The sequence below is a fragment of the Agelaius tricolor genome, unplaced genomic scaffold (genome assembly GCF_023055355.1).
Source record: "Agelaius tricolor isolate 1412-34295 unplaced genomic scaffold, bAgeTri1.0.p SCAF_37, whole genome shotgun sequence".
Lineage (NCBI taxonomy): Eukaryota > Metazoa > Chordata > Aves > Passeriformes > Icteridae > Agelaius > Agelaius tricolor.
The window spans coordinates 798,249-814,420 of NW_027269297.1; the positions used below are offsets into that span (position 1 = coordinate 798,249).

Below are 16,172 nucleotides of genomic sequence, written 5' to 3' on the forward strand. Positions count from 1 at the left end.
CACACAGAGTATGTGTAGCAGTCTTTGCTTTGGGAAGCATCCAAATAAAATAAACGAACTGGAGTTTTTATGCTCACTCTTTAGCATGCTGCTTGGGGAACAGTGCCATAAAAGCTGCATCTAAACAGCTGTGTTGCACACAAAGATCTTGGTCCTAGGCACCTGGATAGGGCACTCACAGCACGGCTCCTTCTTGGTTTACCTGACCATGTTTCTGTAAATAGATTCCTGAATATTTTGATTTGTCCTTTCCTGCTCTGGCCACTAACCAGACTAGCCTGAGGGGCTGCGTTTATGCAGAGTTTTTTTGTGAAGCACTTTCAACACAGTTCCTGAAAATCGATGGCATCACTTTGTCTTAACCAGATAAAAAGTCCCTATTGTAGGTGAGAAATAATATTGCTCAAGGCATGTGGTTACTGTGAGGTAACAACAGCTCCACTTCTCAGGGTGCTGGAATGCACCAGCCATCAACCTGGTGACTCACTGCATACCTGAGGCAAAATGCACTTATCTCAGAGCAGCAGCATGCTCTCAGACATGGCATTCCTCACTGATTCAGATTTTCTCCCAAATAAATCACAAATAATACTCAGTGGTGAAAAAACAGAAAGTTACTTTTTATTCCACCCCCTATATTCAATGTTTGCTAGGTGTATTGCTCCAAAGATAATAGTGATAGTCCATTCTGACCTGGACTTGTGTTGTTGAAAAAAGTGCATTTAGGTTGCATGAATCTGTTGGAACATGCTGGACTCCCTGTCCTGGAGATTTGGACCTTAGGCTACAGAATTTCCCTGCTGTGTTGTGTGGCAGAGAGCCAGGTGACTTGGCTGTTATTTACAATCCAGGGAGAAAAAGACAAAGCCACCCCTTCCAGAGGCTGAAAACAACAATCCAGGGAGAAAAAGACAAAGCCACCCCTTCCAGGGGCTGAAAACAACGTCCCAGAGAGTTACAATGGATCAGACCAATTGGACAGTCATGAGTGGGATGAGGGTTTGTGGCATGACTTGGATTTCTCCTGGGGGTGGTACCATTATTCCATGCTCACATCCAATGCAGGGCCTTCCCTGCTGGATGGGGAAATCCAGAACAGAAGCATTGACCCTCTCACTCTCATCAGAATTAGCTGGGACTCTGGGTGACAGTGGCTCTTCTGCACCTCTTTTAATCAAGCTAAACCCTCTTTGTCTCTTGCCTGCCTCATAATAAGCACACCTCTTGCTTTGCCAACTCCTTAGCTGTGAATTTTATGGGTGAGATATGAAACAGTTACAAGAACACAGACATTTTGGAGTGAGGAATAAGAGGAAAAAAAAGAAACCCATTGAACATTCTAGTCCCTGCATTTGACTGCACATGGGTTTCATCTGCCAACTTTTATTTATTTTTTTTTTTTTTGAGTGGTCTGAAGTGCTGAGTGATTGCAGATAGAGGCAGAGTGAGGCTTGAAGCCTTCTGTGCAGCTCATGATGGGCTGGGAGTTACAAGTAGTTCCCTTTTGAAAGTCGTTGTCCAAGTTCAGAAGGAAACTAAACTGCAGGTGATGAATACTGATGACTTGTGCTTGGTCCCACACAATGGCAACAATGGGGAATATGAAAGACTGCTAATAAAGAATATGGATTTGTGCCTAAATGGGAAAATCAGCAGATATAAGCTCTAAAGGAAAGTATTCAAATCCTCTGGCTTCATCCTTCTAAAATTTAGGAATTCATCTAAGCACTGATTTGGTTCCCTTTAGAGTCAACAGAGAGAGACAATTTCAGAAGGAAATTCAAGCCATGTCAAAGATACTGTCTAAGATAACAGGAAGATTACACCTGGAGAGTTAAAATTACCACTTTCTGTTAACTGCAGAGAATGTTTAGATGAATACCTGAGACCAAATGTCGGGCCTGTTATAATTCCCCATGAATCCAATGGATCAAATCATTAATTTTTGTGATCTACTCTTGGCCAGGAACTGTCATATCAATGACAGTGGGGAAAGAGTCTTTGGAGCTGGGAAACAACCAATTCCCACTGCTCCTTCTGCCCACTCTATTTTCCTAGATTTGACCTCAGAGTGGTCGCTGCCTTATTTTAAATTTCAATGAAAGACAAATCATTATTACTTCTTTCTCACATGACATCTGCTAAGAAGCAGACCAGCAGGAAAAAATACAAAAAAAGCTAATTAGAAAGCTGAATCTCATGAAACTGAAAATGTGATTCTGAAACCCCAGAAGGTCATGGTGCTCAGAACAAGTGTCCTGAAAGGTGGGTGCCCAGGACAGCTGGAGTTCAATTCTGAAGTTATGGCATTTCTGCCTTTGTTAGTTTGAACCTGGAAAGGGATTTTTCTAAATGGATAAATCTGGAATATGTTAATTTAGGAACAATGCAAAGATGGAGAACCTATTTGGAAAGATGAGTGAGTTCTGAACTTTTAAGGTATCTAAGAACTGCACCAAGAAGGTTTGTTCAGTTTAATGCAAGGGAACTAGAAACTCCTATTAGAAAAACAAGCAAACAAACAAACAAACATTTCCCAACTGCTTCTTCCCACTCTGTTGGGACCTGCCAGCATTTTGTCTTGGCTGGGATTTTCATCATTTCTCCAGCCACTGCAAAGGGCTCAACTTAAACCTTTAATTCTGCATTTGGGGGTGATGGAAACAGGCTCTGCATGGTCCTTGCCTCTTGGCCTCACCCTTGAGCCCACTCACAGCCTTCTTCTGCCATCCATTAGAGCAGCCTGGTGGAGCCCTTTGTGTCACCCATCCTGCTTGGGGAACACTGGGACACCCCTCCAGCTGTTCAGGGATGCCAGCAGCAGATGGATCTGGTTGGTGCACAGGATTTCTCTGCAGCCAGCACAAAGCACAGTCTGGGTAAGATCACTGCTTGCTGTGATATTGTTTGCAGAGGAAAAAGAGGAAATATATTTCACAAGAGACTGGGAGAGCACCAGAATATCAATACAATGCTCACAAAGCAAGTTTAATCCATTTTTAGCCTGTAATAAACAATGAAGTCTGTGAAACCTTGACAAGAATACATTGTGCATCCTCAAGGAGGACAACACAACAGGATATGTGAGGGAGAAAAGTTTGCCTGTAGCATGAGAAGAACACAGAGTGGAGTCTGAATATCTTCAGCAGCTCATGGGACTCTGGAGTGAGCTTTGCTGTAGAATCACAAACAGAGATGAAGAATTCACTGTGTGCAGCTGGCACATACAGCTCCTTTTGCAAGAAATAATAATGGCACTTTGTGCTGGCCTGTTTGGGGTAGAGTGAATGTCCCCCGTAGCAGCTCAAAGGATCCTGTTGTAGATCTGTGACCAGAACATTTGCTGTTAACACACTGATGATTTCAATAATGAACATCTTGCTCAGCAATGAAAAGGGGGAAAAGAGGATTTTGGTTAGATTAGTCATCTTTTGTTTGAGATCTAGCTGGGTATTTGTCTACCTGTGGGACATGATGAGTGCTTGCCTTTGTCTCACTTCTTTGTTTTCTTTTAATCATCTTCTACTGCTTGAATTTTGAAACATTTTCTCTTGATCACCAAGTTTTCTTGTTTTTATTTGCCCTTTCCTCTTCCCCCAGGCCCCTGGATATGGGCTGGAGGGCAGTGAGGGGATGACTGTGCTGTGTTGAGCCGACCACTGGGGTTAACCCACACCCACAGCATACCTGGAACTCACCAAGAAAACCTCTTTGTCCATCATTGTGGCAGCTGTTGAGTGATCAACATGGACACTTCTCTGCTTTCTGGGTCTCTCAGTTCCATGTGATTTATTCAACTTCTAATAAAGAGTCAAAATTACTGTTTCCCAAATTACTGTTTCCCCATCCTCGTCACTACCATAATTTTTTGCTTGCCCAGTGCATGCAAATTGGAGACTCTCTCTTTTAACTCTATGTGTTGTGAAGTTCTGTTCTTCTGATAGACTGGTTTCCATTTTCATAATGGGAACAATATTATAGTTTGAAGAACTCCAAATATTGCTTTTAAAATATCTGAGGAAAGAAGGGTGGAAAAAAGTGAGGATTGGATGTGCTAAAATTGTTAAAAGCTCAAAAAAAAAAAAATCCTTACTGGAAGAAGAAATAGAAATCCTTGTTCAATGGAGCTTTGCTGATTTGGGGTGAAGATCAAGGCTTTGTTCATTGTAGGGAGAAGGTGAGTTGAAATACTCAAGACTAAAAAGAAGAGACCACTGAAAAGAGAAAGCTACCGAAGTGAAATAATTTTGTTTTTAAAAATGGCATCCAGAAACCTTATCTTTGACACATAAGAACAGACACATAGCCAAATATGCTGTAACCTGCTTAGGTTTCCAAAGCAGCAAATTAAACCAGTGGACTATGCAGTGAGTGTCCATTCAGATGAGCAAAGCTCATTGAACACAACAATACTGTAAGAGAACATGTTGAATACTCAATGCACCAAATAATCCTCTTTTGATACAGAGACAGTCACAGCTTTGGGAACGAGGCAGCAGCAGTGTATGTGTGACTGGAGGGGGGCAGACAGGGAAAAGCATAAGCAAAATTACTTTTTTTACATTGTTTCATGTTTTCCTCTACTTCTATTTTTATTATATTGATAGAAAATCTTATTTCCAGGCAGGACATCTGCCCCAGGAATTGGCTGACATGGACTTTGTGGATGGAAGTGTTACTTCCTAGAGAGTTTTTATCACAGAATTACCGAATCATGGAATACCCTGCATTGGAAGGGACCCCCCAGGATCATCCAGTGCAGCTCCTGGCCCTGCACAGTCACCCCATCCATCCCACCCTCTCATTGTGAGCGTTGTCCAAGAACTCCTTCAGCTCTGGCAGCCTCCTCGGGGCTGTGCCCATTCCCTGGGGAGCCCGGGCAGTGCCCAGCACCCTCTGGGACAAGAACCTTTCCCTGATATCCAACCTGACCCTCCCCTGACACAGCCCTTGGGTGTTGAAATGTTCCCTAGGTCTGTGAGGCCTTTGGGTGCCTGAAGAGTATCATGCCATTTGTTTTCTCTCTCTCCCTCTTCACAGGAGTATGAAATGTCATTCTGGGCGGTGCCAAACCCTGCTAGACCAAATCACAGAAGCCTTCTCAGGTGTAGTGAGGAAAGACACCCAGAACTATTGCCTTGGTTGAGTTGGCAAATCCCATGTGGCTGCACTGCAGGTTCATGGAGCCTTTGCTTTTATTTCAAACAGCCTCATGTAGGACACAAGGCTTCTCCTTCCACTTCTGGTAATGCCAAGAGCATCAATGAAAGAATACACTGATGATATCCCCACGTGCCATTTCTTTAAACAAAGGCTTTGGCCTTGTTTGTATGTTCTGTGTAAGACCTAATGCCTGAATTTTCCCTGCTGTGGAGTTTCCTCTGTGGCCTTGCACCAGGGGAATCTGTGGGAATCATTTCAGTCTTTTATTTGAGTCGGTGTGACAGAATCCAAGGTGGCTCACCAGGAAGTGTGCTCTGTGGCTGAGCAGTCCCTTGGAAAAAGGCATAACTCAGGGGATTTGGGCACCCTGCCATTGGCATAAGCTGAGCTTCAGCCCAGTCAGAGCAGCTTGGAGTTAACAAAACAGCTTCTAATTCTGCTTAGGAAAGACTTGCTGAAGATTTGGCTTAAGACAATGTTCTGTAGCCACAAGGGATGGGTGAGAGAAGGACAGAGTGTCCTTGCAGGCCAGAGAAGGGCTTGTCCTTGGAGGAAGGAGGGCATCTCCCATTGCCCTCCTTGGCCCACACACCCTGCATGAGGTGGGTGTTTTTTTCCCACTATCAGCATCACCCAGCCCAGCCCAGCCCAGCCCAGCTCAGCCAAGCCTAACCCAGCCCAGCCCAGCCCAGCCCCACCACTGCCTAGGGGTAGTGTCTGGAAACCTCGGGGTCCCTGTCTGGAAGCCTCACATCACAGTTTTGTTAAGCTCTGCCCCTACACTGGGCTGCCTTTGCTGGTCTGCTGAGGTTTATCTGGGTGGGTCAAGCCCCTGAATCAGCCCCATCTCCATTCCCCATCCCAAGCCAATTCCAAATCCAGTGGAGGGACTTTCACCTGGGGGACACAGCCAGGCCAGGAGTGCAACCGGCTGCATCCATAGTTTGGCCCAGTTCTGGTCCTCTCAGCTCAGCCTGGCTCAGCTCGGCTCAGCTTGGCTCAGCTCAGCTGCTCTCAGCTCGGCTCAGCTTGGCTCAGCTCAGCTCAGCTCAGCTTGGCTCAGCTCGGCTCAGCTCAACTCGTCCCAGCTCAGCTCAGCCTGGCTCGGTTCATCCCGGCTCCGCTCTCCCAGCACGGCCCGGCTCAGCTCGGCTCGGCCTGGCTCTGCCCAGCTCATCTCGGCTGGGCTCATCTCGACCCAGCTCAGCTCGGCCCGGCTCGGCCCCGCTCTCCCGGCACGGCCGGCGCTGTCCGCGGTGCTGAACCGCGCCCGCCCGGCGGGGCTGGGGAGCGGCTCGGCCCCGGCCCCGCTCCCCACGGAGAGCCGGGATCCCCGCAGCGAGGCCGGGAGCATCCTGCTCATCCTGCCCATCCTGCCCATCCTGCCCGTCCTGCCCGTCCTGCCCGTCCTGCCCATCCTGCTCATCCTGCCCATCCTGCCCATCCTGCCCATCCTGCCCGTCCTGCTCATCCTGCCCATCCTGCCCATCCTGCTCATCCTGCTCTCCCACCAGCCGGGAGCTCTCCGGGTCCGGGAGGAGAAAACTGAAGGCGTGGGGGTAGAAAAAAATAGAATTAAAATTAAATAGATGGGGTCTATTTAAATGGGGTCTGCAACCGGCCCCGCTGCTCCCTCCTCCCCAAACCCCCTCGGCGGACAAGTTTCGACCCCTCCCGCATCCCCATCCCGCGGCCCTTCCCGGTCTCACCCTCCCTTCCCACGGCCCAGGCTCCGTCTGGCCGGAGCTTTAGTCCCTCCTTTTTGCCCCCGGCCCCTCCCCTTCTCTAATTATGTACAAAACACTTCTTAGAATAAAATGGCCAGGCTGGGGCTCCGCCTTGCTTTCCTCTTCCCCATTCATCCTCTCTAGCCCGCTCCAAGCCCCTCCCCCGGTGGCAAGCCCAGCCTCTCGCTTCCCTCCTGGAGCTCTTTTCATTTTTATTTCTAACCCCCTCTCCATTCTCCCTGCTGCCTCTGCTCTTTCCCCCGATGGCTACGAACTGAGCAGCAGAAGAGAGGGGGGGCACAGGAAGGGGGGAAAAAAAAGCAAGAAAAAGGAAAAGGAAGAAGGGGAGAAGCGGAATTTTATTTTTTTTTCCTTGCCTCTGCCCTTAATGCCCGCGATCTGGATCAAGGAAGGGGATTTTCTGTCTGAGCATGAAAAGGACTGCTAGAGCCCCAGGATTTTCACGCCTGCAGTCTCAGCCCCGCACCCAGTATGCGAGCTGGACAGAGAAGCTCTCCCACAAGTTCCTACCGAGCCGAATAAAAGCCACGGGCGAGCCGATCTCCGCCACAGAGGGACATTAGCATCAGGTAAGGCGAGCGCTGCTGCGCTGCGGCTGCGGCTCTGCCCGTGCCCGGGGCCGGCTCCCCCGTCCTGCCGCGCGTTGTGTAACGCGGCCCCTCCGCTCCCCCTGCCCGCACCCCCGCCCTGCCTGCCCGGGGGGATGGATGGCCGAGTCCCGCAGCTCCGTTCTGCACGCGTGGTGCCGAGATTCGCGCACTGCGAGCGCTGGTTTTTACTGGGGCAGCCCCCCCCGGAGCATGGCCGGCGATTGGGGTTCAGCCCCGGCGCGGCTGGGCTGGCGGTGGGGGCGGGAGGCAGCCAGGATCCATCTGTATTCCGGAGTATCGATACATCCCGGAGCAGGGGGGGACCGTCCCCAAGGAGATGGTGTCATCTCCACTTAATCCGCTGCTCCGCTTTCGCAAGTGACAAGCAAATCGCGGAGGAAAAGGAAAGTCTGTCGCCTCGAATCCCACACTGGGCTGATTGCCTCTACTTCCAGCGGGGATGGGAGGCAGCGGCAGAGCCGGGGGAGGGAAGGGGTGGCGGGGAGCTGCACCCCGCGGTGCTGGAGATGGGTTTTCCCCACATTCATTCCCCCGTTCCGCGCTGCTTGCGAGGCTGGTGTGGAGCGTAACTTTGCCTTTTTCCAGTCCTTGTGGAATGGCGGGACGGAGGGCATCTCCATGCCATTGCATCACCCCCGGGGTCCAGCACAGGCTGGGTCTAAAGCCCCAGAGACCATCTGGAGAGAGGAGGGGGGTTATAGGTGTGCGTGTTTTGGCTTTGGAGAGTTCCCCCGTGCTGGTACCTGACAGTGGGGAAGGGGAGGAGGTGTCACTTCTTGGATGCAGTCTCCTCTTCATGGAGGGAACCCAGCAGCAGATGAAATGCTGGCAGAATTGGTGTTTGAATTTAGCCGTGTGATTGACATCTGCACTAGGCAGGACAGAAGGGTCCTTCATGCTTTACTCTGGCTGCTCATCTGGCTGCATAATAATAATAATGTGTTCATAGCAGTAAATCTGCTTTCCCAGGAGTTGTAGAGAAGTATTTGGGAAGACAGCGAGAGGAGGAGGGAGCGAGTAAAGAGGAGATGTGGCTTTGGTGTAAGGAACATGAAAGGCTTTTGAAAAAAGATTCCTTATAAAGGAAAAATATCGATCAGCTCTGCTTGCGAGTAGCAGCCAGCCAGCCCTGGACTCTCTCCCTCCCACACACCCCAGACAAGCCACCGTGCTCTCCCTGGAGCATGTACAAGCCAAGCACAGCCAGCACATGCTGTGGAGCTCGCAGCCCACCCCAGGCTCAGACACAGCCCCTCAGGCTCGCTCTGTAAACCCCTCTCCAAGCTCTGCAGCCCCGCAGCTCCCGCACGCTCAGCCACGCAGGTGGGATCCACACACACTGAACGGGCAGAAATAGCTGCACTGATATTCTTATTATGTAAATCAAACCTTCAGAAGTTCACATGAGCACACACATGCTGTCGTCTTTGCAGGGCTCGCAGTAGGGGGTTTGCTCCTCCAGTGTAGCTTTCTTCTCTTGTAGTTGGCTCCAAGCATTGATTTGGGGTTTGTCTGACTCCAAAGCCCTTTGCAACTCAGCAGAAAACCCTCTACATTTGGTGTGTCTACGCTTGTTTTATGGCTCTTTGCAGATTCCCAGGACTCGGGAATGATTTCACTACTGGAAAGGCAGACGAGCAGCAGACAGGGAAGCAGGGAAATGGCTGGGGGAGCGGTGGCATTTCCATACTCATCATGCCTTCCCTGATCAAGAGCTGGAGTCTGGGAGTATGGGAAGAGCTCTGCTGGAGTTACATAGCTTTAAAATGTGTGTGAGTGTGTGTGAGCAGAACCACACACACATCGATGGCTAAAACACACAATGCAAGGCTCCACTCCAGTCTTACCCCGGTTCAGAGAAAAACCCTCCCATACTCAAGGGACAGATACTCCCTTTGCATGCCCCTTTGATCAGAAATGAGAGTGGGCACAGGGGGATGATGTCACTGGTGTTAGAGGTGCTTAACATCCCCCTCTGACCTTCCTCCTCTTCCCCTCTTTCCATAGGGCCTAGTGAGGACACAAGCCTCTAAGAGTAGGAATATAATGAGGCTGACTAAAGTCAGTGTTAAAACTTTGGAGAGGAGGAACATACGGTGAATTGGCTAGTTTTAGGTAAAATGTGTCCCAAAAGAAATGGCATGGGATTTGTCCCTATTCCCTCCTAACCACCACTGTTTACTACATTGGGAGTATGTGTAAGGCGGATGCTAAACACTCCGTGGGAATGGGTCTGCCAGCAGACAATAGTCATTGTTGTCTGTGTGACAGAAATACTTCAAAGCCAAATCCTCCCATCTTTGAGCAGGCAGGAGCCCCTTCACCTTCTCCAGGTGCATTGCTCAGGAGAGCATGGCAGGAACTGACTCCAGAACCAGGGATCCGCACTCAGCTCCCAGGAATGGATGGGGGTTTCTAGACTTTACCCAGGACTTGGTATTTACAGCAGAGATGTTGAGAAAGCAGGAAAAATTTGACTGGGGAGGGCTGGAAAAAAATAACTGGAGAACATAAATGAGGGTGAAGAACCCCCGAGCACTGCGAGACACGGTGCTGGGAGGTGGGAAATCAGGGAGGGATCCCCCAAAAAAGGGAACACACCCCGTGCCCTGCTCAGCCCTGCTCAGCCCTGCTCAGCCCCCTTCAGCCCCTCTCAGCCCGGCTCAACCTGGTTCAGCCCTGCTAGCCCAGCTCAGCCCTGTTTAGCCCCGCTCAGCCCCGCTCAGCGCTGTGTGGCCTCGTTCAGCCCAGCTCAGCCCTGTTCAGCTCCGCTAGCCCAGCTCAGCCTTGTTTAGCCCTGCGCAGCCCCGCTCAGCCCGGCTCAGCCCAGCTCAGCCCTGGTCAGCCCGGCTCAGCCCCGTTCAGCCCCGCTCAGCCCGGTTCAGCCCGGTTCAGCCCCGCTCAGCCCCGTTCAGCCCCGTTCAGCCCCGTTCAGCCCGGTTCAGCCCCGTTCAGCCCCGCTCAGCCCCGCTCAGCCCGGTTCAGCCCGGCTCAGCCCGGCTGCGCCAGCGCGGCGGGCGGGCGGTGCCGCCGGGCCCCAGGAGGGGGCGCTGTGGCTCCACGCAGCTCCGGGCGCGGAGCGGAGCGGGGCTCGCCCGCACCCCTGCCCGCATCAGCATCCAGCCCTGCCCGCATCATCCCTGCCCGCATCAGCATCCAGCCCTGCCCGCATCATCCCTGCCCGCATCACCGTCCATCCCTACCCGCATCACCGTCCATCCCTGCCCGCATCACCCCTGCCCGCATCACCACCCAGCCCTGCCCGCATTCTCCGGCAGCATCCCCTGCCCGTACCCCCGCCCGCACCCCTGCCTCCATTCCCCGGCAGCATCCCCTGCCCGTACCCCTGTCCGAATCCCTGCCCGCATTCTTCAGCATATAGTCATCCTCGTCCGCATCCCTTCCCGCATCCCTTCCCGCATCTCTGCCTGCGTCCCTGCCCTGAGCCCTGCCTGCATCCCTTCCCGCATCCTCGCCCGCATCCCCCGCCCCTATCCCCGGCCGCGGATGAGGCGGAGGGGCCGGGGCTGGGCGCTCGGTGCCGGCGGGGCTCTGCTCCTGGAGCCCCGGTGCGGCTGGACGGGTGCGGGCCGCTCCTCCCGCTCCGGAGCTGCCGGGCGAGCGCAGCCTGCGGGGAGCCGGCCCGGTGCGAGCAGGGATCGTTCACCCGGTGATGAAATGCAGCTACTTCTGGGACAGAGCCCAGCAGCTTTTCCGTGCCAGCAAATACTACAGGGGAAGTGAAAAATCACTTCATGCATTGGAAGTGCAGAGATGAACTTAGTGAGGCAGAATATAAATTACCCAGACCGAGGAAGCTTGTGCCCGGTTGTTTGATTTACACCATCCTGCTTGCAAAAGTATCATGAGATTTTTAACAACTAAAGACCTTGGCCCATTTCCTTCCAGGCCACATAGAGCAGCTTTTCAGCAAGGGAGAATATCCACACACACACACACACAGATCTGGCCTCTAAACAGATCCATGGACTGGGACTGGTCCTGCTGCTCTCCCTCTCCCATGGAAGATGGCTGCCAGAGCAGGATGAGGTAGGGAATGGTGCTGAGCTGAGTCAGGGCAAAATAAACATCTCCTCCCGGCAATGTGTGTGCTCCAGAGTGTTCCTGGATGCCAGGGAAGGTTCTCCCCTGCCTGCTGTGCCTCTGCATGGCCATGTCCAGCTGATGTGCTGGGCCTGGAGCACGTCTGGCCAGGGCTGCAGCGGGCTGGTGGCTGCAGGTGGTGTGGGAAAGGGAAATGTTATCAAGGAGAGAGAGCTGGGGAAGCAAAGTGGATACATCTACCAGGTACTTTTGTCTGGAGAGAGGATGGGCAGAGCAGGACCAGACAAATGAGGTGACATTCCCAGGGTTTGGAGTAGGCACAGGACAGCTGTTGCTGGCTTGATGAGCTAAGCTGTGCAGTGCCAGGGAAGGAAAAGTCCTGACTAGTGGGAGGGAGGAATGGGAGAAAAAGCAGAAATCAGAGGAGCAGCTGATTTAGAGTGAGCTGAAGGCTATGGAAGGATTTAAGTTTATTTCAGGAATGCTGGATCACATCCCAAGTGGAGGTGGCATAAACTGGGTATATGAACATGTCATTTTGGAAAGAAAACAAGAGTCAGGCCCAGGATTCCCCTGAGCCTGGGCTGGGGAGTTTAACACAACATTTACAGCCTCCTGCTTGGGGAGTTATTTTCCTGCAGCCTTGAGGCAGGACTTGCAAGCAGCTTCACAGGAGAAAGATGCTTATTTGTTTTTGCTATTTGTTCTTCTCAAGTCATGTGTTCTCCATCCATTTTATTGTTGCCTGCACGGTGCAGCTGGCAGAGCTCAGCTCTGCACAGAGCTGCTGCTGTGGCTGAGTGGCACCCACGGTGGCACCTGTGGTGGTGGCATTTTTCTGGGTGTTGACATTGCATTCCCCAGTGCTTGAACTATCACACATGTGATTTCTGGCTCCTGTTCCAGAAAAACAACCAGTTGCTCTGCTGATGGATCACCTCTTCCAGTGGCAATAGGAATAGCAGTAAGTCACAGAGGAGTGAATAATCTAGAGAGGGTCACCTGCAGAGGAGCATGGAGTGAATTGTCTTTGCCAGACACATGCTGTTGTTCACTGATGGAAATGCTGGGCAGAGGTAGAAACTGATGTGCCAGAAGCACCAGACCAGCTTTGCAGCCCTAGAACAATTCTCTGTGTGTGTGTGTGTGTGTGTGTATGTTAGCAGTGGGCACTATTTGGTGGAGTATTTCCTTTACAGAGACATCTTCCCTCCCAGACAGTCATGAATTACAGCAAAGTCAGCTCACAGCTGACACACCAAGCTTGCAAACCAAGCTATGGGAGGTTCTCACACAGAAGAGAAGCTCCAGAAAACCAATGAAACCCCAACAATTTGCTCCAGCACTTTTTGTTGGATATCAAAAGGGAATATAGGAGTAGAGGGAGCTCTCCCTCCCATCTGGTCTCCCAATTTCCAGTAGAGTAGCTCTGGATCCTGTAGTCTTTTCATGCCTGGGATCTGTCTCATTGCTGATAGGAAGTACATCCTTTACCCTGGTATTTAGAGAAGATACATCCTGAAGCCTTATGACAGGTCTTCTTACAGCCTGGACTTTAATATCTTTGCATATTACAGCTGGAATATGTTGTACAGCAGGTTCCTGTGAAAAGCTCGCAGCCTCTTGCTGTAAATCACTGCAGCCTGTTGAAGCCAGGGCTGTTAACTGGCTCTGTGGTGAGTTAGGATCTCTTTCTTAGGCTTTGATTTAGAGTGTGATTTAGAACCTGGCCTGTGCTCTGGACTCCACTGTGTCCATCATGGTTTTGGATGCAGTTTTGGCCAGAAGTCCTGAGTCGGCAGGACCGGTCCCCTTTAGCCATTTCTTTACCCTGCCCTGGCTGTGTGTGTGGCTGTCAGATACATTGCTAACACTGGAGACCCCTGTGGTAATTTATCCTCACAGCTGTAGATGCTGACTTGCTAAGCAGGGTGGAAGACAGGGAGGGTGAGCTTTAAAACCATCCCCTCATGCAGGCAGCACATTCCAGGTGACGCTGCGGGAGCAGAAAAAATAACTAAAAGGAATTTGTGGAAAATCACAAAGCAGAATGAACAGAAATGAGCTGTGACCCCAGGGAGGAGGCTGGGGATTCAGAGCAGGCAGGAGGAGCAGGATGAGCAGGTGGGAATCCTTAGCTGGACTTCTGGGCTCGGTGGAGCAGACACCAGCAGGGCAGGATGCGGGTGCTGGAGCAGCCGGGCTGCTCTTGGCGCGTGGCTGCTCTTCAGGCAGGTGCAGATGGTGAGCGGGTGAGCAGAGCCCTCTGACATATGCTGGGGTACATATGTGGCTCTGGGTCCCTCCTGGCTCAGACCACCTCCCTGCCTGGACCAGGAATGTTATTCCAGCCACTTCCCACACTGCCCTGTGCTGAGCGAGGTTTGCAGCCCGAATCAAAGGCGTGTTTTGAGGGAGCAGCGCGAGCTTAGGAGGTACAAGCTGAGACCAAAGAATGCCTAAGGAATGCTGAGAAAGTCAAAGGGAAGAGCTAACAAAGCACAGTGTTTGTGCTAAGATTGTGAACAGAGAGAAGAAAGCAGCAACAAGGATCCCTGTAACATAGCCTTAAGACGAGCAGCTATTTCTAGAATTGCTTATTGTCATGTCATCCAAATTCGGAGTCACTTCTGCAAAACAACTCCAGGCTTTACTGTTTTATGCTGGAGAATGCTGATAATGTGTTCATCTGCCATTTCCACTCTCCTGAAAGAGAACTGTAAAGTATTTGAAAATGATGGACCATGTTTTAGGTCAGTGAATAGATAAATCTGGTCAACCAGGGAAAAGAGACCAATTAGGATTTTCCTGCAATATTTACCTAAAGTAATCAAAGAGCAGAAACTTGAGTTTAGAAATATTTAGATAAAACTAAACTAGTCTTTTTGTGCAATTAGAGATACATGTGCATCAACCCTTTTTGCTTTTTGGCGGAAGAGTTAAGGTGAAAAGATGGATTGGAGCTGGAAGTGTTGCTTGGGGAATTTGCTGGAGGATGAGGGATGAAGGAGGGATCTATTTTGCTGATGAAGCTGGCTTGGGCCTTGTTAAGACTGGAAAAAATTGAGAAGTGTTCTAACCACAACAGTAGGACACTAAAGGGATCAGAAAGACACGGATGAGTGCTGTCACTCCTGGGATAACCTTTCAGCTGTGTGGGGACACACAAAGTCAGTGGTTGTCTGAGGACTGTCATCTGCAGTGCCAGATGGAATATCCTGTGTCTGACTATTTCTTTATTGATTCCTTTCATGCTTGGTGTTTTAATAACATTCTGCAGTAATGAAGTAAGTCACAAGTCATCTATGAAAATATTTTTTTTGGGGGGGTTTAGATCTAGTACCACATAATTTCCTTGGGTGTCTCCCAGCTTTCTATGGGAAAGAGAAGGGGTGAATAACCATATCTCAATTTTCTCCCCTCTTTGTGACTGGATAGATGTCAAAATCACCCCTCTTGTCCCAAAGGCTGTGCTGCTGCAGGATGTGTCACTGAGTGCTCAGATATTGCTCAAAGTTTATCAAACACAGACTTTTTTCACACCTGGGCTCAATTGTCGCCAACCGAGAGCAATCAGAACCACAAAGAGCCCGATCCTGCAATTGGAATCGCACAGATAAATTTTTAATTACAGCCCCATGGACATAATGAAACTGATTTCCAAGACCAAAGCCTAAGCAACAACAACAAATCCATGCACATGCCGAGTGCAGAGTGAATCATGTTTATGGTTCATCAGTATGCAGCTTCTTTGTTCCAAAATGCTGGTCAGGAAGGCAGAAGAAATATTCCCCGGGATATTATAAAGACTAACATATCATCAGAGGGAGAATCAATGGAGATTGATGGCAAATTAGATGGACACTTGAGACATTAAAAGGAAGGATGGAAAATAGAAGTGATATTATAATTGAACCATATTAATACATTTTAAATTGCTTTACAAATATTAACAAGTTAAATAAGGGAAGGCTGGAAATTATAGTTCATCTAGTCTGGGAAATCTGGGAGTGAGGAGGGACATTCAGGTTCCAGTACAAAGGTAAATGAAGGTTAAAATGAAACGTGATCAGAAGTATTTTAACACTTTGATGATAGAAGAACAAGGGGACCACATCAAAATTAAAGGGCACAACTTTTAAAGGAAATTAAAAGGAAATAGTCCTTTCTTCAGTGTATAGTGTAGGCACACAATTCCCTGCTGCAGGATGTGGCTGAGATGAAAGTCCGGATGGATTTGAAGTGTAAAAGGCTACATAACTTTGTAGCAATTAATAGCATTTGCAGCCCTGCAATCTGGGACAATGGTAATCAGGTCTCAGGCTTCAAAGCAAAGGATGACCATCTTCTGGGGTCAGGAAGGACATTTTCTCTCTGCATAAAAAGAACATAATATGGTTGGCCAGGTAATGTGACTGCCCATGGTCGATCCCGCTGGAAGCTAAGTCAGCAAGAGATTAGCAAATTGCTTCTGTGGGTGCTGGATTAAGGTATTATAAAAAGGTTTTCATCAATGCCAGACAGAATATCAATCCAGCAATCTCTTCTTCTGTGTCAACTCCCACAAAAGTAATTTCAGTGATTA

The 16,172-nt window shown here is 50.0% G+C and overlaps 1 protein-coding gene across 1 annotated transcript in view; it reads left to right on the top strand.

Moving 5' to 3' along the window:
• Window positions 1–7,072: 7,072 nt before the first annotated feature.
• BRINP1 (BMP/retinoic acid inducible neural specific 1) overlaps window positions 7,073–16,172 on the top strand; it is a 93,282-nt gene continuing 84,182 nt past the window's right edge. The window contains exon 1 of the mRNA XM_071453829.1: window positions 7,073–7,480. The gene's annotated coding sequence lies outside the window, so the exon portion shown is untranslated. The remainder of the gene's footprint in view (window positions 7,481–16,172) is intronic.